Raw genomic sequence first — 15310 nt, 5'->3', positions numbered from 1 at the left:
ACACCACATGGCCTATCCTGCCTTCTCAGCGGCCCACCTGTCTCACCGTCAGAATTCCTATATACCTCAAGATGTGCCAGGCCACAAGTACCTCCATCGCTCACTCCAACTGTACCCTTTTGACCTGGAGTCGGCCTGCCTATATAAGAGCTAGCTCTATCCATCTGTCTCTTTTTACTGGGAGACGCACAGAAGTGCTGCTGGGCAAAGTATACAGAACCTTTTTAAGCACGACATGGTAAGGATTATTCTGCCGCCTCGGTCCAGGCACCCGCCGAGGGCCCTGATGATGTGAGCCGCTTAGAAAGTCTGCAAGGATGGGGAGAGTAAGGGGAGGACAATGATCTCTGTGACGGGCTTCGTAAAGGGTCGGGATGAAGTTTTGTGGACAAAATATTGGGTTCGTCACTCGAAAAATGTTTCTTCTTATTGGCTTCGCACACTGTAGTGGCCATACGCGATACTTTCCGCAGCTTCCTACTCGAGTGCTCGTCGTGGAAGGGTTCCTTGACACATCTCAGCCCTTTATTGCGCATCATAGTGGCGACGCGACAAAGTCTGCATGGCAACTGGTGCGAAGATACCACTGCTCTGGGCAGTACTTAGTTTATGTGCAACAACACTATCTTTACTGTCCATCGCTGCGCTTTTGTCTCGAGGTTTTGATAAGGTGACGAAGTCAACACAGACAATAAAATGACGTTCGTGGGACTGACTTGCGTGTTTCGGCTGCCTGCGCGTGTAATAGGCTTGTTTCCCAAGACAAACCAGTGGCGCAGTACTCAAATGCAGGCGAGAAAAAGTTACATCCTAAAGCCGACCTGTGGAAAATATCTAGTCTCGCTCAAGGTGAAAAAAAGTGACACAATGGCAGCCACAAACGGTGATACGCTAAGATATGACCCAAAATTCGGGTTGGATTCTCAGCGGAGCTGGGCTATTTTGGGATTCTGTGCGGTGATTCTGTTCCTATTATTATCTACGATTAATGCCAGTGGCGTCCTCTTCTACGGCATTATGGAGACCTTCGGTGTAACAAGACAGCGAGCGTCCTGGCCTCTTATGCTGACCAACAGCTTACGTCACCTGGCAGGTAAGCACAATACGGAGTGTGCCGGACACAAACCAGGCCTTAAGATACCCCATACTTTATTGTGTTCGCTGCCTACTTGTTTGCATTCATCATTAAAACTTATCAAGAATCTGTGCTTTTTCCGACCCGAGGTTGCCGCATGGGTTAATGAGCCTCTAGAGTAACGTCTGCAGTAATAATTATTGAAGCTTCATCAATATTTCAAAGGTCTATGGAAATGCAGAAGAGTTTGAATAATTCTTCCTCCTTTTTTCTATGGGCACATTTTTCGTAAACTTTCTGGGCAGGGATTGGAATAGCGGGTCCGTTAACTGATTTCAGCAGTACTGGAAAATGATGGCTGCCATACAGATTTAGGATTCCGCACTATTCGTTTAGAATGAGGAGAGTGGACGTGCCTATTGCCAGGTCTATTGCGAAGTACGTGTTCTGTGTTGTGCTGTAATACGTTGCTTATTTTTTGTAAACAAACAGGAATCAGAGGAGGGCAGGACTGTTTCTACTGTATGCCTTGGGTTAATGAGCAACTGTGATAAGTAGCATTAAAATTTCCTGTCAGTATGTGTGGTTCTGGAAGTTCATCAATTCGTTTTTTTAGTCCTGGGTATAATCGGTGATATTCGAGGGGGATGTGCAGTGAACATATTAATGTCAGACTGCCAAAGGCGAAAGCTCTTACAGCTTTCGCTAGTATATACGTTTACAGCTTTATAAGATGATATGCTACTGATCTGTGAAGAATGACTGCTACACCATGAGAAATGGGAGTGCAGTGCAATCTTAGTCTTAGCTAAAATATGCACACTGAGGAAGGAAGCTTGTTTCTAGCTCAGTGTGTCGCTTGCAGATACATTGTGGTGGGCTTGTGTTTTGAGAGAATTATGAATATATAGTCAAAAAATTCTCCAGGGCCCCTACAGTTCCAGTCAGTTATGCTGGAAATTATGCAGGGATTTGGTTTTCAGAATGAAAGTATACCAACTAGCTCAAGTTGCTGTTCTTTCAAGTGGGAGAAGCGGCCAGACGTATGTCTGCTAATAGATCCATTGTTGCAGCTCGCGATTTATCCCAAGGCAACGAAGAGTGTTCCTAGCTGCGTAGCAGGAATGAGTTCAGGGATGTAGACGAGCAGTTGGTGGCAGCATGTCCGCGGGCCTGGTATTCGGCTGTCGGCAATCGCTGGTGCAGCTACACAGCACTCCGACGGCGTTCGGCCGCAGCTCCCGTGTTCCACTTACTTGTGACCGATCCTGCACATGTCCACCCCGTCGAGACATCATATAATTACATATTTATTCCAAATACCTATAGCGCTTGATGTCAATTATTGTGGAAAGTTAATTAGTAAACACAGTAAAAAGTAAGCACACAAAAACAAGCAATAGAATGTAAATACAGGTTTGTCTTGTTACCAGGTCAGAACAAAGTAACAAAATAAAATCGTTGACACTAACCCATTGTAACATCAGCATTGAGAAAGCGCTTTCAATAGCAGTTAAAACTAGGAGTGTGCGAAATTCGAAAATTTCGAATATTACTCGAATATTAAATGTTATATTCGTATCCGCTTCAAAAACTATCAATTCGAAACATTTAGAATATTCAAACAGGTTCGAATAATCGGCTATTATCGAATATTTGGACTCATTATTTCGGGTTGGGGGGGGGGGGGGGTCATGTCTTTTAACTTCGGAAAAGGGACCACAACATCGTTTTCTTTAAAGCCACATATTCGGCTTCTATATATGTTTTCTATCCTGTGCGTTTGCAAAGTTTGTCCGCCGAAAACCGTCGCAAAGTGGTATCAAAAAATACTTTTGCCAACTGCGGAGACAAAATGCCAGCGGAAATGAGCCAAAAAAACGCCAATTTTTGGAGCGCTGTATCTCCGCAACGGTGCCACCAGGCGTGGCCGTTTTGGTACCATTGAACCGGCCGAGCGATCCTCTTTCCGGTCCTTACCGTGTCTTTTATCTTCGTTCATTCACAAACGCATGAATGGCAGAAAAAGAAATGTGCACAAACGAAGCCAGAAATAGATGCTGAAGCGTGGTTGGCCTTTCGGTCGGCGCGCGTTGAAATGGCCCTCCTGATTGAGCGTCGCTGCGGCAATGCAAGAGGGCGGCTGCCTGAACTGTGTAATGCGCATTTCTGAGTTCATTTGCACTGCTTCGCTCGTCGAAGTTTCTGTTCAATCATATTATCTGCTATGGTATTCAACGCGGGCATTATAGCGATGGCAATTCCTAAGATCCCAAGCAGTATTACGGGAAGTTGCGTGGCTCGAAAGGCGGAGGTCATTGAACGCTTCGTGGTGCGCGTAACTTTACCCTGGAGGGTGAAACGCGGTGTGTGCGCTTGTGATAGCGGTTCGCGCAGTGAACTTTTCCTCTTATTTGAGATGCCTACACGCTTAGTTATTGCTCAGCTTGACAGTAGGCTCGCTATAGCCTTGGGAAATAAACGGCGGACGCGTCAAAAGCTTCGGCGCGCATGGCGTAGGCGCTGCGCGTTGGAGCAACGCCTTGCTGCACAACCTGGTACGATTGAACGCTGGTAGTTGTAATTAATGTCTGCGACTTTAGGTTTAATCTTAGGAGCGACCTGGCGGGCCATGTCAGGGATAAACAAAGTATGACATGTTGCGGTATACGAGCGCCGCGATGCGGTCGAGCTATATCGCTTTCTTGCGCAACGTAAGACTGTCGTGACCTCGTCCATTCATTTTGGAATGCAAAGAACTTTGAACAAGTTTTCCATCACATTTTATAGGCCGCTTAAGCTCGGTTCAAGGTGGAGAGAAAGAAAATTTTATGGATAAAAAGTTTTCAAAATATTACTTTGAAAATTTTATGCTGTTATCACAGAAGGACTTCCAGTTGCTGTGCTAATTTTCATCAAAATTCACACAAAAAACGAAAAGTTGATTTTGAAAGCCACATTTTCCCTTAATTATTCGATATTCGATTCAATATTCGAAGCTACATATTCGTATTCGATTCGCATTCGAAAAATTTCATATTCGCACACCCCTAGTTAAAACATTTAGTGATTGTACAATTTTATTTGGGAGCGGGTACCAGTCGTTAATGGTATCATAAAAAACGAATACTTGAATACACCGACACGGAACCGGTACGGTCTAAGTATTTCTGAATTGCGTTTTCGTGCTGACACGTGATTCGGTGGTTTTAGATAAGTACTTTCGTCAATTTCAGTTAAGCCACTCCTAATGCTGTGGAGGGACTTAAGTTTGCACATTTGTCTTCACGAGCGCTATGTTTGCTTCCATAAATTGTCTTGGATGACAGAGCTTCTTACTGTAACATGGAGGTTACCTCTAAGAAATCGCCCTGCATTCTTTTGTACTCGAACTATAGTTAAAACACCCGAACACGCATCCGCGTAATCTAAAACATCCCTAATGCTGGTTAAATAAATTGTCTCTCTCAATTATTTAGAGGAATGTTTAAAATTGTTTTGAAAAAAGTACAAGAGCCGAGAAGATTTTTTATCTGTTCCATGAATATGTTCTGTCCAGTAAAACCTAGAGTTCAATGCCACACGGATATATATCACTTCTTGTACATTTTGTTGTACATTATGGTTAAAAATAACGCTATTGCAGTGCTTTTTTATTATTAAATGTTTCCTGATCGCACGTAGCTAACACCAATGTGAATTTAAGTAAAACTGATTGCAACACATGTTAATCATCAACACTCTTGACAGGATAGTACAACACAGCCATCAGCGTACAATCTAACATTCGACCGGACACTGGGAAAATCAGTGACAAAAAAGCAAAAATGCACCAGAACGACCCTCGGGCGCGCCAGACAACTTCAATGGGTGGTGATGGCGGATTACTTATGACTAAACATTGCTTACGTGCAATGATATATTCGTTTAACCAACTAAGAAGGCGGCTAGGGATGCCCCTGAAGCGATAACTTGTGCAACAGTAGGTTGTGTGGTAATACGTCAAACACTTTTTGAAATCTAGAAAAACTGCGCCTACTGGCTGGCCCTGGTCTAAACAGGCGGTAACATTATGAATTTACTGGGTTAGTTGTGTCCTCCAGGAAAGCATGCTGCGTTGGCTAAAAGAAAAGATCAGCTTCAACATGTTTTATAATGGGCGAGCAGAACATATGCTCAAGGGCCTTACAGCAAACTGATGTTAATGATACTGGTCGATAATTGCATATCCGACTCCGGTCCCCAGCTTTGTACATGAATGTGAAATTTCAAATTTGCCATTTCCCAATCATGGGGAGCATGTCAGTTTAAAAAGATACATTGGAAATTAATACTAAAAAGGAGCCACTGAGGATGCGCAGCATTTTAAAATTTCATTAGAGATACCATGTGGGCTATGCCCGGTGTTGGAATTAGATTATAGATTAAGGACGACGTCATAGCTTGCTCAGTAATAGCCATGTCATTCATATCTGGCAAACGGTGAAGTGAATGAGACCGGAAACTAGAATGGTCAGCTGAAAACGTGTACAAATATATGCTTTAAAGCACTCGGCTTTGGTGAAGGTGTGATCCACTAATTTGCCGTTATCTGTGATTAAGGGAATGTCAAAAGAATCTTTCCTGTTACCTTAATTATAACGCCACAATTGTTTTGCTTCTTTCTTTATTCTGCCAGCTAAAGATGACAGGTGTTGGAGTTTTCAAAGCTTCATGTCAGTTATAGCTGTGTGCTATGTTCTTTTATATGAGTATATGAGGTTGGTATTTTGTGTTCTTCGAAAGGCTTTGTACATTCTGGCCTTTCTTTTTATTGAAATGCGTATGTCCGTTGTCATCCAGGGTTTATCGACAAGTTGTTTCTGCCTGCTCATTGGAACAAACTTAGTTTTTACTGAAAACATTTTGTCCTTAAAAAGGGTTTAAAAGCTTTCTATGACTAGGTATTGGCTGTAGTCAACAAAGGTCGGCAAGAAAGAACTTAATGCAGCGCTAGAAGATCGTGATTTCCCTTGTATATCTTTCGTGAACGCGGTCTAGTACTATTTTTATCGGACTACACTTCGATATTGCAGTTTGAACTGTAGGATAGCTAATTCTTGGTAATGCTATGACCGACTGAATGAAATCACTTTGGTTGCTGAATACCCCATCCAGCATACTGCTCCCTGAAGTAATCCTCGTAGAAATATTTACTAACTGCAAATGCCTATATGCACGAAAAGTTTAAAAAATGAAGCGTAAATTGCCGAGCGAATATTTCCAACTGGAAGTTTGTTGTTCCAACTAACGCAAGGCATGTTAAAACCGCCGCCGGCAAGAGCAGTATCAGAAAGAAGGGAAAAGCCATAAAATAAGCTACCTGCAAAAAGCATTTACAATAAGGCGTTCGCCTTGAATGGCTTCTTTATTCATCAGTCCGCTGCCGCTGTATCTGTGACTAAGAATGGCAGAGCGTTGCCCAACTCGACACCGCTTCTATATGAAATGGCCTTTTTTTAAAATCATTCGACATAGGCCGGCATTTCGTGCTCGTCTGCACTATTGTCACGACCACGATTAAGGAAAATAGGGCTTTAAGGGCATAAGCTGGAAAGATACGTACGCTAAAAGGTGAAGCTGGCAACCAAAAAAGGTGGACCGTTCACACGGGTCCTATGCTTTCTCTTCTCGTTCTGTATTCATTCTCGGGTTCATGACACATACGGCGAAACAGGGTGAGCCTTTGCGCAGCTTCATAATCGCAATCGCATCAATTTAATTTTTTTTTGCTGATTTGCTCTTTACTGCGAAAGCATTGTTCGGCTGTGAATAGCGGTTGAACAAGAATTGTTGGCTTGGAAGTTGGTACCTGTAAAGTCCAATGATTTATATCCAAACTCTCTTCTATGCAGGTCCTGTCATGGGCTTCCTGTGCCGGTACTATTCTTGCAGAAGTGTGTTGCTGATATGCTCTTTAATCGCAGGAATTAACGTCAGTTTGTGTTTTTTCGCCAAGAGCGTCGTTTTCATTGACGTCTTCATCGGCGTATTTCATGGTGAGTGGTGTGATATAGAGCAACTAAGTCGATGTTCGTGCTTTCATTGTGACCTTAGCTACAGCCACTAAAGCTGCCCGAACGATTTTCCCGAGAACAATTTGTGACTCACTGAATTTAATTTGAACATTGCTACTGAAAGAATAAAGACAAAGGCACAATAGCTCCGTATTAATTTTTTTCATAAAATGGTCATCGCACAGGCCTCCGCAGTTTTAAGTTTCCTCACAATTTTTATACACAGGCTTGTTCCTGTTAGCTTTACGCTAGCAATATTTTTATATTTTCAACTGCAAACTGAGAGAGAGAGAGAGAGAGAGAGAGAGAGAGAGAGAGAGAGAGAGAGAGAGATAGAGAGAGAGAGAGAGAGAGAGAGAGAGAGAGAGAGAGAGAGAGAGAGAGAGAGAGAGAGAGAGAGAGAGAGAGAGAGACAATGAAATATTTTTATTTATCTATCAGAGGCGGATGTGTGGGCCTCACCCCGTGGAAGGCATCCCTAGTCCGGGATTCCTTGACTTCGGCTGGCCGTCTGTGTCGGGTCACCAGTTTCAGCTGGATATCCGGGTCTGGGCTGCCCAGGAAATCCCTCCACTGCTCGAAGGTGGGGTTGGGAAGTGGGGGCAAGTCTGGCAAGTGGGGGCAAGCCACGGCATGAAGCGGGTCATGCCGTGGCTCGCGATTTAATATAATAAATCGCGAGCCACAGCATGACCCGCTTCATTTCAGGGGATGGCGGCATGTCCAAAAGCTCAGACGATGCGAATATCAGTGTTTGTCGAGCAGGTTTGGAGGATGAGTAGGGCTGATAATGAAATGCGGCCAATCTGGCAGTTTCGGCAGGCTGTCTGCGAGTCGGTGAGGATAGTAACTGGTTCAGGGCGGGAAGTGGCGGCCAGGGCAATGGCTATTTCTTCAGCGACATCGATTGAGGTTGTGTTAGTAGTGGCGGCATTGATGCATTGGCCCCTATGTGTAACTACACAGGCTACGTGGCCGGCGTGCCCAGGGTAGGGGGTAGCATCGGTGTAGAGGGCGCTGGGGTCGTTACCGCATCGCGCAGAAAGGGCTCGAGCAAACTGTATTTTCTTTGCTATAACGCATGTTTCTATCTGTAAAGCTTATGAGTGAATAAATAAGGTAATTGAATATTCTGCCATCAGAACCACTGTGCAATGCCGGAAGCTGAAAGCGCTCTCAAAAACTCTCGCACAAACGATCCAAAAAGGACATTCGGCATGCACCGATTTTTCCTCCATCAACGTTTTGCTCCCGACATTGCTTCTTCGCTTTTCCAGTTTGGAAGACATGTCTCGAAAATGAAATTGTCACTTAATGTTAATAACTACCGAAAGGAAACAGGTGTGATTTTAACTGGCCACCAGCTTCCGATTCGGGTTTTATGTGTGTCGTGCCAGGCGGACGAGCTAGCGTCGCAAAATTGGTTTGACCTGGTCTAGTTGGTGCCCAACTTCTATTATGACAGCCACATCTGAGACAAGAACGCACAGTGGAAGGAGTAGCATGGTGCTGCATGCCATATTGTCGCTGAATTGGCTTTAGAAACAACACATTTCAAAATGACGAGCAACAAGAAACAGTCCTTCAGACGATGCTGTTATCGTGAGAGATACACGGACGGTTTCTTTTTCTCGCGTATCGCACTTTATCCGCAATTCGGGCACTGATAACTGTAGGGACAGTTCTCACAGAACTTCTTTTTTTTTCTTCAAAATGTAAGAACCACGTGTTAAAGCGAAAAATATACATACTTGGGTGTCCTACTAACCACTTAGCAAACGCATTGCTTCTGTTACTGCACGGCAATGCATTTTAATATAATGCTAAAAGGCGTTACCTTGTTAATTAAGACTAGTTCCAAATTTCAAACAAAATTTCATTGGGCTGTCGCTTCTGATCTGTCCAGCAGAAATTGGAAGCCTGGTATTGACAGTTAAAGCTTATGAAACAGAAGTGCGTTTCACTTTGTAGCAGTCGTGTGATGGCTTTGGTTCTTGCTTTAAACGATGAAACTTAATAGAATTGCATTACCAGCTCTAGTGAACCTCAATGGATTGATGTTCCGTGCGGGGAATTTTCCCTTTTTCGGGGAATTCTCGGCTATAATTTTGGTTAAATTGGAATCTTTTTTTAAATTCAGGCAATTTTAGGAGTCGTGTAGTAAAATAGAAAAATAATGTCAGTAAACTGGACCTGGCATCATTTATTACTTTTTCTCTTAAAAAGTTTCCTTAACACTTCGTTGTATTTGTGTTCAAATATCTCCAATCGTGTTCTCGCATGGCAAAACCACCCGCGACCGCTTTTGATCCGGTTACTAAAACAGGAGGGAGCATAGAGGAAAGAATGCCCCACGAGAAAGAGCTAGCAAAGCGTGAAGCGACGGCGGATGAAGGGCTGAAGACTGTTCGCATGTATTCATGCGCAATATACAAAAAATTATTTCGGATGCGCCTTAGTCTACGTGCTGACAATAAGAGATGGCACCAGCAGGCCCGGCACTAAGCTAAAGTTATCTCAATTCAACACCTGTCCATTACTTCGAGTTGGTTGATTGATTGATTGATTGATTGTAGGGTTTAACGCGCCGACGCAACGCGGGCGATGAGGCTCGCCGTAGTGGAGGGCTCCGGATTAATTTTGACCACCTGGGGATCTTTATCGTGCGCCGAAATCTCGTACACACGGGTGTTTTTGCTTTTCGCCTCCATCAGAAAAGCGGCCGCCGCGGCCGGGAATCGAACACTTCGAGTTGGTGATCAATTCGTTCTCGCGCAACAAACGACTAGCCTCCTGGTTAGCTCAGTTGGTAGAGCGACTGCTCCAGTTACACGGTGGTCCAGGGCTTGAATCCTGGACCAGGACGAATTTTTCTTCAACTGCGAAGTTTCTGAGGAAGCTGTATAGCTTTCCTTTGTAGCCGTATGGCTACATTCAGGTGGATGTCAAACTTTCCTTCGGTCGTACCTCAATTACCCCAAAATGTCTTCTTCCTTTATGGGAGAGGCACCTAAGGGGCTCGTGCTGTCGGCTACTCCTGTCGTCTCATGCAGTCATGGTACTAAAGCAGCGGGACATTTGTTTTCCAACGCGTCGCGCTAGAACGCTTCGTGCTTCAAAGAGACGAAACTTTTGCAGCAAAGCTGTATACCTTTACCTCCCAACCGTTTCATCTGCGCGGAAAGAAAAAACGCCAAGGCACCAAGGCCGTAGAGTTTCTTATACTTACTAAGAAACTCTATGGCCAAGACCTAAGACGCCGAGCGCTCAGCATCGAAATCGCATTATAGATGATAAGGCGCCTCTGAACAATGGCACCTCCCACCGTGTGTTTCTGGTAAAGATTATGTTTGCAGATTATCTTTGAAGTCTAGGCATGATCTAGTGACACTACCCGAGCGCAAGCGACAAACCCGCAAGTGACAAAGCCCGCAAATGACCAGCCCACCCAATCAGCGCGCGCCGTGTGGAAAGAGAGACACTTACAATCTTTGAATATGCATCCTTCGCCCCTCCCCAGGTTTCACGTTAGTGGCGCTGGCCCAGAATATTTTTTATACGGGTAGTTTTAACTTAGAGCTTTAGCATGCGCAGTAAGCATTCTGTTTGTCACAAAACGCGAAGTGCGGAGTCCAATGCTCCGGAGCGGTGAATGTAGTGCAGTTTAGTTCCCGCAGAAACTGATTATTTGAATGGCGCCTGCGTCCGGAAGGTTGTGTAAAGTTAAAGGGGCACTGACACAAAAATTTTGCATCTTGTTTTTTTTTTTGTTGCGATGAGTAGCTATTGACCTACTTATCACCTGTAGAAACCTCATTTGCTTCAGCGTGTGCGACGGTTGTTTAGTTAGAGGCATTTTCAATGCGGCCAGTCGCAGTTTCGGTTTCAGCGGGTGCCGCGAAACGATGGATTTTGTGTGAACAAAGCTCACCACGTCACCGTCGGAGGATATCACAGAGCAGAGCTGCCGTAGCACTGTCGAATCCGCATCGCCGGCAGTTTCTGCGATTGCCCCCACGTACTGATCTCGTGAGCCGCTTAATTAAAAAGCGACCGTGGACGTGACGCAGGCGCTGCGAGTGCAAATGCTACCGCGGCTGAAGAACGACGCGCGACGCTCGAGACATTGGGTGGCAAGACGCGCGCTGGGAGCAGCCGGCCGATCTGCCTACAGGTCCGCCTACAGACGTGTTCGGCTTAGCACTGCGGCGGATATTCGATTGCCGCTCTCGTAAGCTGTGCAGATGACAATATTTAATGCGACCCGCCATCGCATCATTAAATCCTTTCTCATATAAGCTGCCATTTTTGCGATTGGGTACAACTTCGTGCAGCGGTAACAAGCTATCACTCGAGCTACCTGCGCCGGCCTGGGCCACTTCGTGGCCGTTGCCGCCGCCTGCACAGCGACCATGCGGCTCGCTCAGTGGGCTTTTCGTGTCTCCGGCGCGTTTTCGCGTCCACTGTAAATAAAAAGCAATAGAAACAGAGTGCCTGGGTCACGGCCAGCTGCCCGATGAGCTGACGAAATCACGGCGCCTCCGCCGCCAACGATCGGGCCGTTCGTTCTCGAGAGCAGAAGCTCCGCCCTCCGGCCCTCCGATTGGAGCGGCGAGCCGGGCGAGCCGGCAAAAACCGCCGGCAGTGCGGAAGCGGGAAACACAAACTCGTGACGTGTTTGGATGTTGTTTATTTACACAATATCCACGGGATGTCGATTGCGCGTGGTCCTCTGCTGACTGCTCGGTTGCGTTTGGCACACTTTAAAATTGATTTTAAATATGTTCTAGGTTGTATTCCTTGCTGATATTTTGCAGATGATGTATATATGTTCACACCAATCTATCTCCGAAGTTATCTGGGCTAATGAATGAACGAAGATCAGGCCTATCTAAATTGACTTTAGTTTCTATTTCAGCTCTCTGCCGATTGCAAACGTCACCTTGCACTTCGTCCTAAAAAATGCCCTACAATACTGGCACTCCTCTTTAGAAAAAATTCCGGGCCGCCAACACTAACGTGAAACCTGGGGAGGGGCGAAGCATGCAGTATATAAGTGTAATGTTGAGTCCTTGGCGTTTTTGCCAACGGAGATTAAACCATTGGAGGGGTAGAGGCATACAGCTTTGCTGTAAACGTCTCCTGTCTTTGAAGCACGACGCTCTCTAGCGCGAGGCGTAAACTAGTGCCCCGGTGGTTTTTAATTACGCGTTACGAAGCGCTCCAGCGCGAAGCGTAAACGAGTGTCCCGGTGTTTTAGCACGCGATACGTTCTAACGCGAGGCGTAAGCGAGTTTCCCGGTGTTTTAGTACCGTGACTACATGAGACGACGATTTTGACGACGACGACAGGATACGCCAACAGCTCCAGCCCCTAAGGGGCTTCGCCCCTAAAAGAAACGCCTCAATCATGAAGCACAGAGCACTGTGGGGATATAATATGAAGTAGTGAGAGGTATCTGGAAGGGTGTAATGGTATCCGCACTCACCTTTACAAATACAGTAGTGTGAGTCAAATCAGTCAGGGGTAGAAGCGAATCATAGGGCTGTAGGTCGATTAACATTAGGAGCCCGCAATAAAACAAATGAGGGAGTACAGGGAGACATTGGATGGGCCTCCTTTGTTGTAAGAGAAGCACCGAGCAAAATACGTTTTGAAGAACGACATAGAAATATTGATGACCAGAAATGGGCGGCCAGAGTGTTGAGGTATCTTTACATGAAAAGCGTGGACACACAGTGGAGGAAAAGAACCAGAAGGCCCAGGACAAAGTATATGAAACCTGGAAGCGCAGGGGAAGCGACCAGGACAATAAAAAATATAGCGAAAGAATCAGAGACAACGACCTGGAAAAAGAGGATGAACACAAATAAGTCCTTGGATATCTACCGAATCGGGAAGCGGGAGGTCACGATGGAGAAGGTCTTTGATAATACCAAAGCGAGTGCATTGCTTTGTGAAGCCCGAGCGGGATGCTTGTGGACAAAAACGCTTATCCGCGAGCCGGTACAGGAAGAACTGTGCGCAGGTTGCGGCAAGAAGCCAGAAACCATGTGACATATTGCAAAGGTATCCGTCCAGTCCTCGGTGAGGGAGACATCCAGCTTCCAGAAGCTCTTGGCTTTAGGTTAAAGGAAAAGTGAATTGGACACATTGCACGAGTTCAAAGATTTCTTGGAATTTTAATAAAACCGCAACTTGACCTGGTCAGCAGAGGTTAAACGGTTACGGGCCCGCATTTCTCCGGCACCTCAGGTTTTGAAATGTCTTGCGGGTTCACGCTGGGGCCATGATTACCATTCAAAGCTTATGCTGCGCAACAGCTATGTAGATGGTATGCTGAGGTACAGCCTACCTACCCTTAATCGAATATCACAAAGAAGCAAGAAGAGTCTTGAGCCAGCAAGGAACAACAACTTATGCATCTGCCTTGGGCTTGCGAAGCGATCTTCGAGCGTCGGAACCCCTGCAGAAGCACGTTGTTTGCCTTTTGACGTGGTTAGGAAACAGGAGACTCTCCGTGTGCGCCTGAGGCATGGGCTTCACTCAAGGAACCGCTATTTAAGATGGGTAACCTCAAGCTGCTGGAGCTCTGGATTCGCCTAAGCAGTTGACAGTATACCTCTGTTAATTTCAACCCAGCCCACACAAATAATGCCACCACAATTCCCTCCATGGAACGTTACTCCCTTACAAATTCAGTGTCGCATTCCTGGAATTGGCCCAAAAAACGCAATGCCCCAGACAGGAATACTACATATTAGGCTAGAACACATGTATAAAATGCATTCGGCTAGAACTCACATATTTACGGATGGATCGTCATCCCCGCAAAGCTCTTCATGTGGAATGTACGTTGCACCTACTGGTGCAACCTTTGCATTTCGTCTGGAGCGGCTGAGCTCTATGACCTTAAAGAAGCAACTGTTGACATCCTACGCCACGAGCAGCATCAGTGGAGCATCTTTACGGACTCCAAGGCAGCTCTGCAAGTTTTGTCAAGGATGAGCAGGTCTTCCCGCCACCATACCGCAGCATCCGATGTCTCATACCTTCACCACCTCGCTTGCATTGCTGGACGCTGTATAAAATGGCAATGGATACCTGGCCGTAGTGGTATTATTGGAAATCGAAGAGCCGATGAAGCGGGCCGACTGGGCTTTAACCACAGGAAATACCGTAAAGTGTTCTTTACAAAACAGAGGCTTTTACCGTGGCTCATCGCTTTGCAGTAACTGAAAGAAACCTGCTATGGTGTAAATAACCGAATAACCAAGTGTTTTTGCACGCGATTGTCCCAGAGTTTGAATTAAGACTTCCAACACAGCTCCCTCGTAGCCCAGAAACATTATATCATCGCCTACAACTGAACTCGGCTTATACCAACAATTTCCTTTGTCGTCTCGGACTGACGACCAGCCCGTACTGCAACAACTCTTCCTCTGTAGAAACCATTATTAGAATGTGCGGCCTACTTAGCACCAAGATTTTTTAGATATTGTACGACTACAACAAAGGCCGGTAACTTTGTGAATTCTGTGGCACACTCTAAAAAATCGTCCGGCAAGCACGTCAAGCCAAGGAAGTGTTTTCTTTTCTGCCGACCTCTTTCTACGGCCTTTTTTCTAACATCTTCGATCCTTAGCAAAGAGCATGTAAGCGATAGCAAACGCCGGCAAAAACCTCTGTTTTTTCAATAAGGAGCCTTCTCTCTCTCTCGTTCTCTGAATTACACAGCAGTATAGGTTAGTAAAAGAAGGTTAGAATTTTGGTGGGGAAAGAGCAGAGAACAATCTGGGAAGACATCCCAACAAAAAAGTCAGCCAAGTACAAAAATTCTATAACGGTTTTTTCAATGGCGTGGTGATTGTACAGTGGCGTTACGTCTAAGGTCGCTGTGCGACGCCAGCCCGTTACAAAGATGAAGCCGCTAGTCATCATCATCATGATTTCTTAGTCAAAATTCATATTTATTTAGGGACACAATAAGTAAATTTGGCTGCCCAGACCGTGGCTGGTTGGGTGACTGTATGAAATGCTCTTACAAAAAAATGCAGCTGTGAGGACATTTAAAGCTAAAAGAAATAATGTTTATTTATTCTTTGTGCCAAATAGGAGACAAAACACGCCGCTTTGGGCATGCCTGCTTTTTCTTATTTTTTTAACACATACTGCGGA

The 15310-nt window shown here is 45.4% G+C and overlaps 1 long non-coding RNA gene across 1 annotated transcript in view; it reads left to right on the top strand.

The window, feature by feature from the left end:
- The first annotated feature begins 630 nt into the window (after positions 1–630).
- LOC144147133 (uncharacterized) overlaps positions 631–15310 on the top strand; it is a 28193-nt gene continuing 13513 nt past the window's right edge. Inside the window, exons 1-2 of the long non-coding RNA XR_013317832.1 lie at positions 631–1093; positions 6970–7113. This is a non-coding gene — a long non-coding RNA (uncharacterized LOC144147133). The remainder of the gene's footprint in view (positions 1094–6969; positions 7114–15310) is intronic.

The sequence above is a fragment of the Haemaphysalis longicornis genome, unplaced genomic scaffold (assembly GCF_048455015.1).
Source record: "Haemaphysalis longicornis isolate Haplotype H1 unplaced genomic scaffold, Haemaphysalis longicornis Haplotype H1 scaffold_7, whole genome shotgun sequence".
In the NCBI taxonomy this organism is placed as follows: domain Eukaryota; kingdom Metazoa; phylum Arthropoda; class Arachnida; order Ixodida; family Ixodidae; genus Haemaphysalis; species Haemaphysalis longicornis.
The sequence above is the reverse complement of the archived record's forward strand: the minus strand, read 5'-3'. Positions and strand labels throughout refer to the sequence as shown.